This window comes from Melopsittacus undulatus, chromosome 4, assembly GCF_012275295.1.
Source record: "Melopsittacus undulatus isolate bMelUnd1 chromosome 4, bMelUnd1.mat.Z, whole genome shotgun sequence".
NCBI classification, from domain to species: Eukaryota; Metazoa; Chordata; class Aves; order Psittaciformes; family Psittaculidae; genus Melopsittacus; species Melopsittacus undulatus.
In genome coordinates, this window is record NC_047530.1 from 57,766,273 (window position 1) to 57,784,375 (window position 18,103).

The 18,103-nt window shown below is 40.3% G+C and overlaps 1 long non-coding RNA gene across 1 annotated transcript; it reads right to left on the reverse strand.

The window, feature by feature from the left end:
• Positions 1-1,629: 1,629 nt before the first annotated feature.
• On the reverse strand, positions 1,630-6,577 carry LOC115946899 (uncharacterized). The gene is made up of 2 exons (XR_004080912.1): positions 4,378-6,577; positions 1,630-3,843 (listed from the first exon to the last, which is right to left on the reverse strand). It is a non-coding gene; the product is annotated as an uncharacterized lncRNA (long non-coding RNA).
• Positions 6,578-18,103: the final 11,526 nt, after the last annotated feature.

The window sequence follows — 18,103 nt, forward strand, 5'->3', positions numbered from 1 at the left end:
TTTTAGTTACCGCTCAAATGTTTGGTTTGTCCAAGGACTTTCTGAGCCTCTTGCTCTGCCAGGGAGGAGGGGAGGCTGGAGGAAGCAGAGACAGGACACCTGACCCAGGCTAGCCAAAGAGGTATTCCATACCATAGCACGTCATGACCAGGATGTAATCGAGAGTTACCCAGAAGGGCTGGAGTTCTGGGGAGTTGGAGGAGGTATCGGGGGGTGGTCGCTCAGGCAGGGTGGGGTGAGTTATGGGTTGGTGGCTGGTGAGGTGTTGTATTCTCTTCACTTGTTATTCCCTTTATCATTACTACTATTATTAGTAGTAGCAGTGATGATCTGTGTTATACCTTAGCTATTAAACTGTGGTTATCTCAATCCGTGGGGGCTACATTCTTTGGATTCTCCTTCCTATCTCTCCGGGAGCTGGGGGAGCCAGGAGGGGGAGTGAGTGCACGAGCTCTGTGTGGCTTGGTTTAAACCACGACAAGGAGTCAGCAACAGAGGCCTTCAAGAACAGCTAACCTCTGATGGAAAATTCAGTGATTCTGAATAGATTGTTATTACTTTGAATAGGTCATAATTACGACTAACAAAATTGAAATAAAACAAACCTGAAAAAAACAACTGAAACAAATACAGGCAACAAAAGGTTAAGAGAATTATATCAGGAAAAAAAAAAACCAAACACCAAACTTTCTGAAATAGCAAATAGCAAAGGCCACTTTAAGAATAAACCCAAAATTTAGTAAGTGAGGTTTACAAATATTCCAATGACTGAAGTTAAGGCTGAAGACTGCTGAGAGACAGTTGTCCACTGAAAGAGGTTAACTGGTAGCCAGAGGGAGTGCTGCGTTACAGACAAGAAAGTCAGCTCCCTGGGCTATAGAGTTTTGGTATTACTAAAGTAGTTTTCAAATTACTAAAATATTCTTCAAATTACCAAGATGATGACACAAAACAATGCAGTTTTACAGAGGATGACAACAGCTAAATAACAGCTTGTCAACTGAGTAGCAAAAATCTGGATAAGTAGTATGATAATTTTGCCACAGATAAAAGCAATAACTGTGACAGGAGTCAGTCAGTCAAGTCCAATGCAGAAGCTTCTTGAATAAACAACATTCAGGAACAAAAGGAATCCCAAAATGTCCATAATTTTTTTTGGGGGGGGAGGGGGAAACACTGATAAAATGAATAGTCATCAAAACCAGATTCATGAAGGAATTCTTAAAAACCCTCAAATATATGGCAAGTAAAGCATTAATTAAGCCTGTGTCTCAGAAGTCCCTTACTGTTAAGAGGGCTAGAAGGTGGTCGATATGAAGTTAGTAAAAGAGTACTCTGGGGCACTGCAGGAACTGTATACCAATCCAAAATCTGTTGCAGAATCATAATAAATTATTTTAAAAAGCAGCAAAATACAAATCTTGTGGAAGAGCAGGCAAGACTTTTGGAAAGAAATAATAAATCCCATTATATATTTACTGGACTTACCTGAGGAAGTTGTAATAATATAAATAAAGGAGATTCAATTCATTTTCTAAAGGCATTAAAAAAGTCCCCCAAAACCCCTAAGCAAGCATCTGGCTAAAAGTAGGCAGACAGCAGAGGAACTACTTTATGTGATATAAGAACTGAGTACAGCCACAGATGCTTAGGTGTGATGATTCATTCAGATTCTAAAACCTATCAGGCGAAGAATCAAAAGAACAGCTAAGACTTATTAACACAATGATATCACTTCCGAATTGGAAATCATTAACAGTGAAAATAATACATCAGGAAAATATTATTGGAAGCTTCTTTGGATCATATACTCTTCCCTATGCAAATGCTGGTAGCCATTCTCAGAACTCTGGTCTAAATGCATCTTTAATTTCAAATGAATAGTCCCTCTTTGTGTTTCATCACTGAGTAAATGCCATTCTCATTTCTAGTTCCTGTTTTCTTGTTTGATGTCAAATAATTTTTATATACCAGTACTGAACTTACCCCATTGTAAAATACAGCCTGTACATGATCTTCCTTCACACAGCTTATGAAGAAAATGGCAAGAGATCTCTGGGTATGATTACATTTTATGCAAAACACCAACATTAAACTCTTTGTATATTCCTAGGAACACACTGTTTTCAGTATGTTTCTAGGAATATACAGCATTCAGACAATGCTAGAAGTGTATTTTCTGATATAGCCTATAAATTACCATAGAAACTATATTCAACAAAACTTCCATGTATCATCATAATATTCCAATGTATTAGTGAAATATTCAGGCATAGTTTATTCCAATCATAATTTTAAATTTTACTTTTATCTGGATCCAACTGTTCCTGGGAAAGAATACCCCACAACACTGGGTTCTTCCACGCTCCCTTCTCTTGGGTAAGAGTAGTTAAAATGTGCAGCTCCTGGCTGCCATTTTCCATCAAGCTTTTGTGAGCAAGCTGAAGAATGTATTTTACAAAATGAAGTAATGTTAAAAAAAGATACTGAGAATGTGTCTTTTATACTTCTTTATACCTTATGCCAAATAAAAAAATAACAAACCGCCCTCACTGGATAAAGATTTAAACATATAACAAAAAAACTTCATAGCCCAGCCTACATAGGTTTTGTTTCTGCCTGTCTCCTAAGATTTAGGCTGAAAACCCAAAATGATTGAGTGTCCCAAACTTGCTTTGAGATTTATTAACAGGACTATTTCTTAAATTTTTGAAACTAAATTTTGAATAGGCCTCCCTTTTAGAAAGGGATCAGTAAATTCTTTGGTTCACAGACTGCTCTGGCATCAGCTGCCTAAACTCGAATTATTTTCAGACTCTTCAGCAGCTCAATTTTTATCCACTGGAGCACTGAAAAAAAATATTTGTGTAAAGGTGAAAGATTTAAGCTGTTTCTACTGCCTTTAGATAATAGAATAAATTCTGGAAGCAGAGGTATGCTTGGGAGCACACTAAACACCTGCAAAAATTTGTGGCTTAAGTACCAATGCACAACTAACACTGGTCCTTTAAAAAAAGCCCAGAAAGGGCTCACCTCTTTCTCACCTTCACTTTTACTTTTCTCCCTGCTCTGAAGGCTGTGGAACCTCCCAGCAGCATGTACATCTCTTCAGAAGTAATTCACATAAGGCAGTCAAAATTCACTCTAACAACCAGTCTTGCACCCCCCTATGTTATTTAGGCTGAGAATCCCTAGGTAACTCTATCTGGTCTTTTCCACTATTATTCCTTCCTCCTCCCACACCCACACTTCAACTTTTTTTTCCATTTTTAACTGTAGGTAGGACCTCCTACTATGTATTTCTGGTAAACACTGAGGAGCAGAACTTGTTTCAACACCCTCCTTTAAAGAAGAGCTCTAATCCTTAACCAGCTAGTGCTCTTGTTGGTGGGAGATCTAACAATCCTGCAGTAATGGCAGATTTCTCATTCATAATACATCTCACTTGTACAACCATAAATAGTAAAGAATGACTTACGTATTGTTTCATTTCCAACAGTGTTTATAGGCAAATATATTTGAAAACATGAGGTTCCTTTCAAGCATCTGAAAGTATTTTCTCTGCAACTGCTACATGAACTATGACAGACAAATGATACATACTCCACAGTAACTGCTGTCATTCAGAGGATTTCCAGCTAAAGGTCTTGATCTTTATCAGCCACCAGGACACAAGTCTTCATACATGCTACATACTTAATATCCCTAGGTTTCCAAAACACTCTTAAAAGGTATTAAGTCTTCATTTCATAAATCAAACTCACCTACACAAAAGCCTGAAATTCTTCCCATTTATTGTCAGGACAATCAATAGGCAGACACAATAGAAGTTCAATACAGCTTCTGGAATTCAAATGGGAATATTATTTGAGACAAATTTTACTTTCAAAAAGCAATTCTTTAGTCTAGTATCCAATTAGTTATTTGTTTAAAATGCCCAAATCACAACCAGTTTGCTTTATTTGCATATACAAGGAAAACAAGGTCATGGAGACTCTTGCAGAAACCGCAAAAATCAAACTCTTTAAGAGAAACATTAAAAAAAACCCAAATCAAACCCAGAAACATTTATAATTGCAATCCTAGCCTGTAACAGCCTGAGTAAATTGATGCACTTTAGACTGCATGCAGACTAATAGCATCAAAGTGTTTCAAGCCAAAGATATGGGCTTGTCCTAGATGAGAAGTCCTCAAGACCGCCCCCTTTCCAACAACCAAAGATATTCTCTCTCACATACAACATCTACCATGAGGAAAGAAAATACTTCCCAATCTATTTAGAGTTTCTATAGGTTAACAACTGGATTGGGAAAGCATTTAGGCAGTGAAAACTTAGCACCATACAGGCTGTTTTTAGTAAGCAAAAACCATACTGACAGTGCTAAACGTTCGAGCACAAAGGCCGCATTTTCACACTCGGAGGTAAGATAAGGTCGTGCTTTAACATAACTTCGGATAGCCACTGTATACACCTCCAGCAGGGGGAGAGGGTCTTCTGATGTTTTCCGCTTTTGTGCGTATTCCAGCAAAGTCTGTTTAGGAAAAGGGAAAAACCAAACAAAAAACAACCAAACAAACAAAAAACCAACAAAATTCAGGAACAAATGTAAGTTTTTGGTTTTATGCTCCTCACCAGCAGACTACCAATCTCCCTAATATGAATTACTTGTTCTCAAAGCATGACCGTTTTCCTTAAAATGTATTGTTTCATTAACTACTGGAACTTAGACTCCACACGCAACCAGCCTCTGACTGTATGACCGTATGTTATGACTGTCACTATACATGTATCTCCATTACAATTCACTTCACATTCATATTTTGCAAATATAGAAGCCTGAAGAGCTTATCTGGGAACATGCATACTAACTTTTTTCAGAAGTTTGTAATGGAGTGAAAACTCATTTTTTAGACACTCAGCCCTACAGTTCAGCTTCTAAAGCAAGTAAATTTGAAAGTATTAGCCTTTAATTTCTCTACTTTGAGGACTAGTTTTACATTTATTTCCTCTTGCTGCCTTGCCAATACAAGTATCTTCAGGGCACTGATTATACATGGTCCTGAAAGGAATATTTTAAAGACACCATTTATACACCAAAACCTCATTAGTCAAAAAGCTGATGGAATAACTACCATCACCCAAAGTATGAAAGTCTTCTATTCATTTCAGTCAGGGCCAAGAAACAAGGACTCAAACACACACAAAGGTGGAGTAGCTAGTAATGTTCTCACGTCAGCATTCCAGCCATGTCCCCCTTGGATGTCCCCCTTTGCTAATGCCCTCTTTAGAAGACTGCAACAAGCAACAAGACTACTGCAAGCTTTGGCAAACGAAGGACACTCAGAGCTAGCTACCAAGCCAGGCCAACATATGCTGAAAGTCTCCAAGAGTTTTAAGTTGAGCAGAAAAAGGAAGAAAGGGATGAGGAAGGAGAAGGAAGTGTGCAGATGTAACTAAGCAAGTGGTCATCTGAGAAGCATGGCTGAAGAATTATCAAGAGGATTCTCACCAGCTGTTTCAAAAGACAGCAACACCTAGAATCTAAAGAAGAAAAAGCCTCAGTAGAGACACACTGATTCATAAAGCAAGCCATGACAAGTGACCATGGAGACCTGAAACAACTAGATCAGAGGATCTCAAGCTTCATGGGGCAGGGAAGAGGTAGTTGCCATGCTAAAAAGTCCTCTAGCTAGGCAGTATCCAATCTGCACAGGGAAGGATACTGAAAACCATAGGCCCATTATGAAGGAACCCAGCTGGAATTCTCCCAGATAACTAGGAACTTTGTAGAAATACCATTTAGTCATTAAGACCGGACGACTGGGGAAAAACTACAACAGCACCTTCAGAACCTATGAAAACCTAACCAACACTACATCAATCATGTCTAGATTAATAAGGAGAAATTGAAGCAAATGACATTTGGTTTTGCAAATACAAGGTTTAGTAGTAGTTAATCAAAACCAAAGTAGATATAATCAGCACATTGGAAAATTCTCAGAGTTTACCACCTAACAAAAAATATTTGGTGAACTGTTACTACCAATATTGAACTTTAAAAGCAGTGTGTACAGATGCAAACACACTGTGTAAAGCAAGCAGTTAGCACTATAACATAATGACACTAATTTCAGCATTAAATAGTACTATTTTTATCTTATATATATAGATCAGCCACTTCCAAGCCATTACATGAACTATATTAAGCACTTATACCCACCACACCGTTCAAAAGTATTCATCAGTTTGTCAGATTTCCTTGTCTGTGTGTCCCCAGACTATATAGCACTGCCACTGTACAAAGAAAATCCAATTCATTCTGCTTTGCTTAATGAATCACTCTTGTGCTCTACTTACAACCATAAAGAGAGATAATTTTACCCATAGCCTTGGGCCTCATTAAGTTATTTATCTCCCTAGTCAGGGCATGTTTGTTAATCAAGCCAAGTCCTGTACTCAGAGCACAGCAGCGAAGTTTTGTTCCTCTGTGAGGCTGAAACAGGCATATGTATTTCAGCAGCTGCTTACACAGTCAAGAATGCACCAAAAAAGGGAATAATCTCAATCTGTGCACTAAAAATCAGTAAGTATTATATCTGTGATTTAAACTGTATAAAATATTTAACCATGGATAATATTCAGACAATACATTTTCTTTTTTTCAGTCTTTATCAAAACCCTTACATGAATGGTGCTGTAGCAATGCAAGCACTGGAGGATGCTTTGCTACTTTCAAAAGTTATACCGAGCAACCCTCTTTGCTAAAACTAGCCCTACAATATCTAAGCTGCGTTAAAATACATTTCATACTAAACCAAGGTATTATTTACTATTAACTGGAGTTTTGTATGTACAGTCCACATCCACATGTTTCTTCAGCTCTTAAGATCAGGTTCTTATGCCTGTAGGTATCTGGGTAAGAGCAAGCTTACTTAAGTACGTTAGAACATGACTAGGACTTCCATTTCCATTCCCTGCTCAAGGAACTAAGACAGGGAAAAAGACAGCAGTCTCACAGGTAAGCTGTACCTCCCAGATTACTCTAGTAGCTAGCAAAACTTCTAATTCAGTGACTTTCCTCAAACACATCCATACAGAAGAAGAGTCCAAGCAACAAGCTTGGTACAATCATCTGGAGATGAGCCTTTAGAAGGCACACAAAGGGAGGCTGCAAGAACTCCCTCCATGAAATCAGCTTCCACAGCAGCAGCACAGGTAGATAAGTGATGACAGGTCCACACAAATAGCTGGGCTTGGGAGCAACAGCCTTTAGAGAAAGGAGTCAAAACATGCTGAATGTCCACTGTATAAGACACTGTTTTCCTAATAAAGATAACAGGATGAAATGACATCTTAGATCATGAAAAAGCTGTAAGAAATTAAATACAAGAAACATGATGACTTGATCTGTACTCTTGATCAAGTTTAGGTATACAACTGTGACATCGATGATGTCTTTTGACTTTATAATAGGGGAATTCTTTTATTTTTTTCTGGGAAACACAGCAAATATGTAGATTCTTGGGCTGGAGCTGGACATTCATCTCATTCAAATTAAGTACATTTTTGAGGGCTGTGATTTTCAAGAGTAAAACTCTGTGAGCCTGAAGCATAATCGCACTGGCTGCTGCAATCATTAAAGAACCAAGCATGTGATGAAAATAACATTGCTCAAATTCCTGGAAAGTTGGTAACAGTCTGCTTTCAAGGTGCAATTTACGATCATTTAAAAACTAAGTTTGTCTTGTGGCCTTGACTCTTGTGTGCAGCCAGGCACTATGCCTGTACCATTACAGAATCAAAAGAAAAATCAATCATGAAACTGAACTGGCAAAATAAAAGCAAACCTGTAAATAAGTAAACAAGCAGATCTCGCCTTCCAAAGAGCAGCACTAGGACTGGCTTGCAATGCTGAAGTCATCCCTGCCCCAAGAACCCATTGTAAATGTCTAATTTTGATTAGATGACTAGGATGATAATAGGCACTACCAGTGAACAAAAGAAAATGCACTGGGTAGTCATGTCCTCAAAGCCACAGTGTCTAAAAAGGAGTTGGTTCAAGAAGCATTGACAGACCATCAAAACTTGATTAAGTGAATGCAGCAACATTTCCTGTGATGCTTCTCTTCTGTACCATGAGGAAAATGGACTGAATGGTTGAGAACAGCTTTGAAACATGTTCTCTTTTTAATGAAGTAGTTGGGATACTAAAAATATATTAGACAGCTCTCATAACAAAACCTCTTGACTCCAGTTCATCAGCACGAGATGATCTCTTTGTTGTGGGACTTCACAAAGGTACATCCTAAAGGAACACAAAAACAACCTCTGCAGGTGTTGAAATTGTTGAAATATCATTACTGTCAGCCTCAATGATACAGAGGTGAAGATCACTTTTTTGCCTGTGTGCCATCTCCTTATTGTTCAGCACTTCACCAGAAAATGGAGAACAAGCTTTTCATCACAAAAAAAAGAGAAGTCTTTTGGTAACTGCTGCAACTTAAAGAAAAACCCCAAGCCCAAAAAAGTTGCTAGGTTAATGTTCCCATGAAATACATTTTAATCAAGAGGGCTAGAGGTAGCTAAGGAGTAGCTGGGATGCAACCAGCATTTATGTCCACACTGTATGAGGACAGACTACCCAACTAAGATGCCGATCAAATAGAATATTCAAGTAAAAGCTTGAACAGTTCTTGAACTAGTTCTGTATGTTAAAAGAAAAAAACCCTTACCAAGCAATTAAGCCAAGCCTACCTCAGATTGCCCAAGACTTCATTATCTAAAACATCTGAAACTAACACTATGACAGATGATTTTTAAAGCATTTTAAAGAGTCAACTACATGGTTATATACTGTATGAACCCCACTGTATCTCCTGCCCAATTTAGAGATAACAGAGGAAAGGCGGTGGGGAAGGACGGGAAGAGAAAGATAAGTATCTGTTCCTTTCTCTGTGATATGACAACCCCTGATCACAGCATTTCTCCCTACCACCATAATCCTATTCCATCTTTATTTCCCTTTCACCTTTGCCTCCAACAAAGAACCTCAAACATAAATTACCTGTTTCCAATTTGTTGGTTTGGGTTTTTTTTTGTTAGTTGGGATGCTCTACAGGCAGGCTGATTCTTACCCTAGAACAAAACTTACATAGGAAAGCATGGGTATTTCAAACCTGTCTACTGCAAGCATCACACAGAACAGCATCATCTGAAATATTGCTGGCCTCACAGGTGTCCCAAAATTACAGAACCAGATTATATTGATGTAAGTCAACAAAACCAATTTCTGTTTATTTAGAACTGTGCACTGAGAGGTCATTTTATATCAAGTCAACACAGTGTTGTATTTTTAATTCATTGCCAAAGCAGTGGAACTAGACAAATTAAAAATGGTATTAATTAAGTGATTCAGTATTTCTTTACCAAGGCTTAGCACTGATGACTTGATTTTGTAGCCAGGCAACAGCTGCAAGAGTATTAACTCTTACATATTTGTTATTATAATACAACACAATCCAGAATCAAGCAGCAGAACTTCAGCAGGTACGGAACATGAGACTGCATTTACAACAAGTGACACAATCAAGTATGATAATTTTTCCTAATGTACTATTTAAATAATGGTTGTGACCAAAGAACATCAATCCTAATTTGTACTCTATTTTGGTTTTCAAAACCTTTCAAGATTAGGTTGCTGATGTGCTATTTTTACTTTCAATGTGCCTTCTGAATTGTTTCACAATCAAATTGTTAAGCAAAGTATAGCTTTAGAAAGCCAAGATGCCTTTGGCTGAAGTCAGTGGATGTTGCTTTAATTCTTAGAGATATTGACTTGTGCCCAGAGGAGAGGACTGAAGCCAGACTCTTAATTCCATCACTTACTACAAGCTTGTATTTAAGCAATAGTTTTCATTCTTGATTTCTGCACACATGGTGCAAAGCTATCCAATTTTTTTCCCATTACTACTCCTCCACTGATAGGCTGCAGTTCTAATCTGTTTCATTGCTTTTTCCTTTTCCTTCAAAGAGAAAACTGCAGCTGCTTTTACACTTTACACCCACATCCTAACACCATCAGCTTCTCTCTGCAGTTGAAGTAAAGTCAAGATTAGTAAGCACTGGATTAGTGAGTCCAAGAAAAACTCATGAAGTCAAGACAGACTTCAGTGCAATGCACTGCACAAGGAGCAGATCTATACAGCAGAAAGCTGGTGCTGAGAACCCAAATCCCCAGTGTATCCATCACATGACATCTTGCTTCAGTCTAGCTTTCAGCTTGTTCCATTAACTGGATAGCTATTAGCGGCTGAAGCAGACTGCCTGCAATCCCTTCTGAAGACAGCCTATGGTTTAGTTTCACCCAAAACACATTCAATTTCCACACTGTGAAGGAGCTTCACAGGGTACAACAAAGTGTGGCAAGCAGGGATGATCAGAAGATCACTTCTAAAGGGAACTTCTTGTCTCATGAGTGCACATCTCTGGTAAAGAAAGTTAAGACTAAGTGCAGGAAGAATCCACGTAACAATGGTCGACAGTATAAAGAAACTCATTCCTTAAGATTAACTTTTTGAGGGTTTTTAAACTATTGTTATAATTCAATTTGTAAGGACATGAGCAGCCTGAGCCTGCAGCACACAGCGTAAAAAGTTAATCATGCCTCTCACCCAACTATTTTTACTTCTATTTCTATAATGAAGTTACTCATTAATACCTCACTAGGCAGATAAAGTAACAACAAAAATCCACATTTGCTTTCTAATGCATGTAACACCAAATAGCAGGGAAGTACCACTGCCCACAATTTACAGATACAAACCCAAGTCAGATTTAAGTGTGTGATTGAAAAATACATTCACATTTCTAAAGCAGAGCCTACACTGGAGGAAGGTTTGGGGAAAAAGAAAACCCAAAACCAAAGCACACCTCAGCAGATATAGCAGAGCTTGTGGGGGACTGCTACAACTCTCCTAGTAGTAGCTACACCATCTACCATCACCAAGAAAATACCACAAAAAACACACCAGGGAAGAGATGAATGACTCTGGAAAGTTAATTACCAAACACAGAACCTTCTGTTAGAATTCTCTCCCCAAATATAAGTCCGAACGTGCAAGCAGTTTCTATGTTTTTCACCTGGGCATGCTGAACTCACTGCATGAGCTCAGATTGCTAATAATTGAATTGAAAGAGGCAAAACAAAAGAGAAATTACCTTGGTGCTATTTCCTCCTGTTATTCTTCAGTCACTATTTTGCTTAAAATTCAAAACCCAGCTAGTTTTAGAAAAAGAACTAAAAATCCTGCAGAAAATAGTCTCTGCTCACACCCACGAACTGTTTTAAACCAATTATTTATAATACCAGGAAATAACTTCATTAAGTCTCAGGCTTTGCCATATATAATAATAGAAATTATCCTTCTTTAAGCTTCTCTTCAATATTTCAACATTTTGCATTCAATATGCTTTTTCTGACCTTGCCAAGAGTATCCGATTTCTCTCTTCCATCCTTATGTAAGACATGAACTTGTCATACTCCTAGGCTACAATTCTCTCATTCAGGTTTTTATTCAGTTCTCAAATGTAATGTTGTCATCCTGACCTTCATATTTTAGTCTGTTTAGTTAAAAACAGTATTCAGCAGTTGCCTATTAAACTGGCATTTCAGGAATGTAAACTGGCATTTCAGGAATGCGATGGGATGTTGTCGTGGTTTAAATCAAGTCCCCCTACTCCCGGAGAGTTAGGAAGAAGAATCCAAAGAATGTAGCCCCCACGGATTGAGATAAAAACGGTTTAAACTAAATCTGCACAGTTCCCCCTTTGTTTCCCTTCCACCCCCCCCCCTCACCTTCCCACTCCCGGAGGGATGGGAAGGAGAGCCGGAGGGATACAACTCCCACAGATCGAGGTAAAATCAGTCCAGCAATCAAGGTATAACAGAAATAACTACCGGTACCAATAACAAATCAATGTTAAAGGAGACAAACAGGGAAAGAGAATACGATACCACCCGCCGCCACGAGGCCAGCAGCCGGAAGCCCCAGAGAGAGCTTCCCGTGGCCTCCCCGAGCACAGCCCGGTGTGTTAACTCCTTCCCTCCCGGCCAGCTTCCAGTCCCCTCCCCAAGCAGGACGTGCTGTGGTATGGAATGCCTCCCCGACTAGCCCAGACCAGGCGCCCTATCTCTCCCTCCTCACTGGCAGAGCATGAGCTACTGCTGAACCCATGACAGATGTTCATTACAGCAAACTTTTATCCACTGCCAGGAAATCTAATTTACCTATTCTTTTAATTATTAGACTGACATATAGGCAGATTAAGAATAGGAAGATAATCAGAAATAACTGTCTAATCTGAAAATACATGCATTTCCTTCCATATAGGTGACTTGAACCTGCTCTCAGTCAACTAAGACATTACAAATATTTCTGTAGCTGATCTATACTACATTTTTGTATTAGCTGTCTATCAGCTGAATACAACTTCTCCCACTGCTACTTTAAACCTTTTTAATTCTGATGAGAACATAACTGATAATCTTCTTCCTCAGCAGAAAGATTACTTAATTACCATTTTAAGCCTGTCTATTCAGGACAGTCATATTGGCATCCCAAAGGATGCTTCTATCTGAGCTGTATTTCCTGTGAAAGAACCAAGGCAATGCCCACCCGATTCACAGAGTCTAATAACAAATTGTATCCTTACACCAGTGTCATGGTACAGCCACTGCATCCATGTGCAAGGAAGGAGAGGAGCCAAGATCATGCTTTCTCCTGAATATGTTAGCAACCCTGATCAGAACTTGGAGTTCCAGCCATCACAGTGATGTGGTTCATGAAGTCTGAATGGGTATCCAAAAGCAAGGTTCAATTGCCAAGCCAGTTTCAACTAAAACATTATGCAAGTACCAGCTAAGGCAGCTATACTGCTTCTGGTACCCAGAAAAAGCCCCACGGAAGCAGTTCAGGTGCTCCTACATGTCATCCTCTCATGGTGCTGATATCCATGGATTGCAGTCAGGTAGCATGGGAAAGGAGCTCCTGCAGGCACAGAGGTAGGAGGCAGGATGGAGAGCTCCTTCCCTAACTGCAGGCTTTGGTGAAAAGACTCCAAAACCAGCTGTGCCTGACTTCCATCCTGGTGCTTCTGCTCATCTCTTTCCAATGCCCAAAGAAACTCCCTTCTCCCCCTCCTCTTACATTCATTGCACAGAGATGTGACCACATAGAAATCCGTAGAGCTTGCTTCCCATGCCCGCCTCCAGCCAAGCCAGACAGCCCTGGTCCAGCAATCATTCTTCTGTTTCGTGCTGCCTCTGACCCACATGTCATGTGCTGTCAGTGTCAGCAGTGCTTTTGCTGCTTCCTTCCAGGTCACTGTCCTGGCTCTAAAACCACATTCCCTCCACCTCCAACACCTTGACACAGTTAAGGATTTAAAAGTCACTGTTCACATTCACTGCTGGCAGCCTGACAACAAAGCAGGCAAATTCTTCCTGCTCCCAGTTCCTGCCACATGCATGCATATGTAGTAACAATAAGAGCTCAAGTGCCTTCCCCATCGCCATTCAAGAATATTAGAGCAGATACTGGAAAAAATCTTTTCCATTTCTGATGCTCACTGAAGGTCTCACTGAAGATCTGCTGCCTGCCATCCTCAGTGCTGCCCAAATAGATTCCTATAACAAAAGCAAATCAACTCCAGATAGTTACTGGAGGGGTAAAATAAGAGACAGGTTTAGTTAGGTCACACAGTCTGATTGCTTCCCTGAATCTACTTAGACCCATTAAAACTCCTAATGAAGTCTAGTTTAGATTGTAATAGCAGATGTCTTTTCAGCTAAGCATTTTTAGAGGAATATTTTTCTGCAGAGCCTTTAATGGGAAGAACTTCCTGACATCTCATTGTTTGTCAGGGTCTGAACAGCCACTGCACAACTCTTGTGTTGACCTCACTGACCTTTATGCATGCAAAACCAGCCAGTCTCTATTTCCCTCTCCATTCCAGAGACTTTTTGGTTGTGGTCCAGCTGAGAGAGGCTGGGCCATGGTCAGTATATGGGACTCTCCTTGAAGATGCAAAACCCTGCCTCCTGTCTTTTAAAGTCTGGCAACACCCATATAAATCTTATTCTGCATCCAGCCATCACCAGGACAGAAATGCCTTTTTCAGAGGAAGTTGGTAAACTTGGCAGACTGCATCCTGCTGCACCATGACAGGCAGGAGACAAGCAAATCCCTGGCTGGCAGAGCAAGGAGCATCAAAGCAGAAAGCAGAACACACTCTGCCAATGATTTTTTGATGGAGCACCCAGGGCCAAGTTGGATAGGCTTGCCTCTGCCTTCCACTGCAGGCTGGGCAAACTCTCGCACCTCCAGACTGGTCATATATCTCAGCAATTGACCTTTGATCAGACTTTTCTCAAAGGTTGGTGTTTCCATGGCTTCTATTTTGAGGGTGTCCTCCAGCAAGCATAGATAACATCACAGGTAAGTGGTCAAAATGACCTTAGAACTGTCCTCAGGAGTTTCTTTTCTTTAAGTGAAGTGGACCTGAAAATGACTCAATAAATTGGCACCGCTTTAGCAACTTTTTTGCAGTAAAATGTGGGGATTTCAGTTTCCCACATGGGCTTGTTTTGGATTTCTGCTTTGTGCCCAAGGAGGAGGAGACAGAAAAAAAAGCAGTGGATTGAAGATTTGTGAGTATCTTGCTACTGAAGCAATGGAAAAAGCGATTTTTAATGGGATTTGTCTTCATCTCATAGAATCTCAACGATCTATGGTAGAGTACTATTTTCTCAAAATAAAAATAATCATGACATTTAATTTTAAAATGCCTTTTCTTAGTTTTTCCTGAATTTGTTTTACTCTTTCAGGTAGTGAAATTAATTCATTTCAATAAAAAAGTAACATTTCAAGTCTTGGTTATTAAGAAATTCCAGATTGAGGGAAAAAATATTGTTTTAAGAAGCTTCTATTTGTTCAGAAGGCTATCCTGCCTTCAGTCGCCAACCTATCTTAGATTTGAATAGAGGGATCACTGTGTTACAAACAGACTATGTTTGTTTTGCTGGCCACCCTAACGATGTCTCTGCGAACTTGCTTTGTTGAAGACAAATGTAAGCTACACAAAAGGGACCATGCTCCTTGCTAGTTACCACAGCCAGACCTGCATCTCCTTCTTTCTAAACACTGCAGACAAGTTGTCCTGCCAGCAGAAGTAATCAAGTCTAGAAACATCCTGTGCATTGCTTCACAACCACTTTATCCTCCCACAGATCCCTAATAGATCTTGTATCTCCACATATCTCTCCTTCAGTGTTTCCTCTCACTCCTTCCTATATGTACCAACCACTGGTGGCTTTAGAGGATCATGAACATTTGGTGAGTCCATGCATACTCCTGCTAATTCAGACATTCAGCCATCCCATCCATGCTATAGCCTTCCCCTCAGCACAGACACTTGTCCTTATTTGTTTGCCTTTGAGAAATGTACCCCTCTACTGAATTTTGCAAGCACTGGGTTGATTTAGTCTGTCAGTTGTGCACATTGCCCTAGAAACCTGGTAAACACCTATGTTTTCTCCTGTGTATTTGGAGTGTGGTCAAACTGCACAGAGAGCTATTGATGCAGGTTTTGGTTTATTAGTCATCATAAACATTAGTTTCAGTGTTTAAATGCAGCAATGGAGAGCATTTTTTAAGCTGCTTTCAACACATATTTGAGGTGGTTTTGGCTTTAATCAATTTGGAACAGGGCAGGGTGTTCAGAAATGTTCCTTTTCTCTCTCACATCCCTGTGTCCCACTTTACTTTTAAAGCGGTAAGGCCCATCTAGATTGAGGCACCAGGAGAAGGGAGACAAAGAAAAAAATCCATCTGAATTAAAGACAGCTGACAGGGCATTTCATCATCACTGTGTGTGCTCAAAGCTTTTCAGAAACCTTAATGTGAGTGGCCATGCAAATCAGTGAGTCATTGCAACAGCTGAAGGGGGAAAACCTTATCAAAATGAGAAAGACAAGAAAGCAGCAAATTCTGCACACCTGCTGAACCTGCTCACCGAGGAGTTTCCATAACATGCTTGTGCTTTGCCTGGCCATAGCACATTCATATTCTCTTTAGTGCAGTTATCCTTAGGATGGCTTTGTGAAGTAGGATGTTACTTCTGGGAAAGTTACATTTCTTTCTACCAGGAGAGTCCAGTGGCATGTAGGAAGCCCACGACACCTTAAGGATCTAAAGCACATCTTTGTGGTTATGGCTAAGGCTGTTAAAACCGCATTGGACTTCTCTGTAATGCAAGATCAAAAGCTGCTTCCCTCTTGCCCGTCTCTTCCAGCACTTGAATATGCAGGTGCTTCTGCATGTCCTCAGAGAGGAGTTTGTGCAGTCTTTGCCTTTTAATGGTATTCTTCTGGTTTTGTGTATTTTATGGGCTCAACATTTGCATGGTTTTTTAATATTTATATTTTTTTTAATTTTTTTCATCTAGATGACCTCAGTATTTAAAGAGAACATACTGAATTTTGGGGAACAGCTGTATTATACTCAACCCTGCACACCTACTTTGTGCACAAGTGGCAGCAGGACAGTGCCACTTTCCATAGTTTTACCCTTTCTAGCAAGGAATGATGAAAGACTATGAATACAAGAAAATAGCAAAACAATCAGAAGAACTCAGACAAAATTTTCTCTTGGATCAAGTCTAAGTAGTGCCTGCTTGAGGGAACTGTTCTGTCAACTCCAGAAACATGGAGAAATCCCAGTGCGATCAATTCACAACCCTACTCCATATGCAGCCCATGTTGAACAAAAGGGATGAAGCCAGCTGAGGTTCTGTGTGTGTCAGAATAGCTGTACCAGCTATCTGTAGTGAGCACCTTCTGTGCATGGTGTCCTGTGATCTGTCATGACAAATACCTAGCTTATTCATTAACACAGGAAAGGAGACCTGAAGTGATTCATAGTGGGGGAAAAAGAAGTCATGTTGCTCAAAACTCACTTTTGATTCAAATGGAGCAACTTTGCAAGTCTAATAATGCAGCTTTTGGCCTTTAGTGTTATTTATAGGAAAACTGAACTCGAACAGACCTGCCAGGTTTGCTTAAGAAAAGGGACTGGGGTTTTATTTACACACACACACGGACTCTCTTAAATCAGTTTGACACTGCAGCACAGAGCCGATGCCTTCTGGTTGGCAGCCTCATTACCATCTGTGATGAATATAACACCTTAAAATACAAATAATTCGTGCTGTAACAGCAAATACAGTTTGAAAGGAAGACAGCTGAGGAAACCGGGATCAGGAAAGGATAGAGTCAACACGGGCCTCTCTGTTTCCATGGAATTACGGGCATTACCCTACCCACCTTCACAGCAGCCAAACGGCACAGCCAAAATGACTGGGTCAACTCTTAGCATGGGAAATGTCACACCAGCTTCTGGAAGAGGAAAGTCCAGTACTGAGCAAGGAGGGGATCCCCCAGGTGGGGAGCATGCTGGACCGGACCCAGCAGGAGCTGAATTACTTTCCAGCTCAGTTGTGGATGTCTGTCCCACTCTGGGCAGGACCCCGAACTGCAAGGGGGAGGGATCTGTATAAATAGATGATAAACTTTAGCAAACAGCTGTTCTGGCATAAACACATTGTCTCATCCCATTTTATGCCTGTTGAAACAAACTTTACCCTTGCCTCTTCTGCTGTGCTTGGACTAATTTATCAGGCATTATGTATGTTGCTCTCAGTGTTCAATTATTCATGAATCCCTCCATCCTTGCCCCATTTCCCCTCCCACTTGCATGAGGATCAATCAGCACAATTCATCAACTCAAGTCCTTCATCACCAGCATCTCTCAGGGGTGTGAGCCTGCAGCATGGCTCAGCGCTGGGCACTGCTGGTATCTGCCACAGAAACCAAACTCCTGCCTTCACTGACTGGTGTGCTTCAGACCTTGGGAAGGCGTGAGAGCACTGCATGAGCCCAGGAGGATAATGCATGGAAATGCTAACCTTCTGCGGGCTCCCTAACATCCCCCCTGTGCCTCAGGGCTGGGTGACAGCCACAGGGCTGTGCCTGTCCTGTCCCCAGCA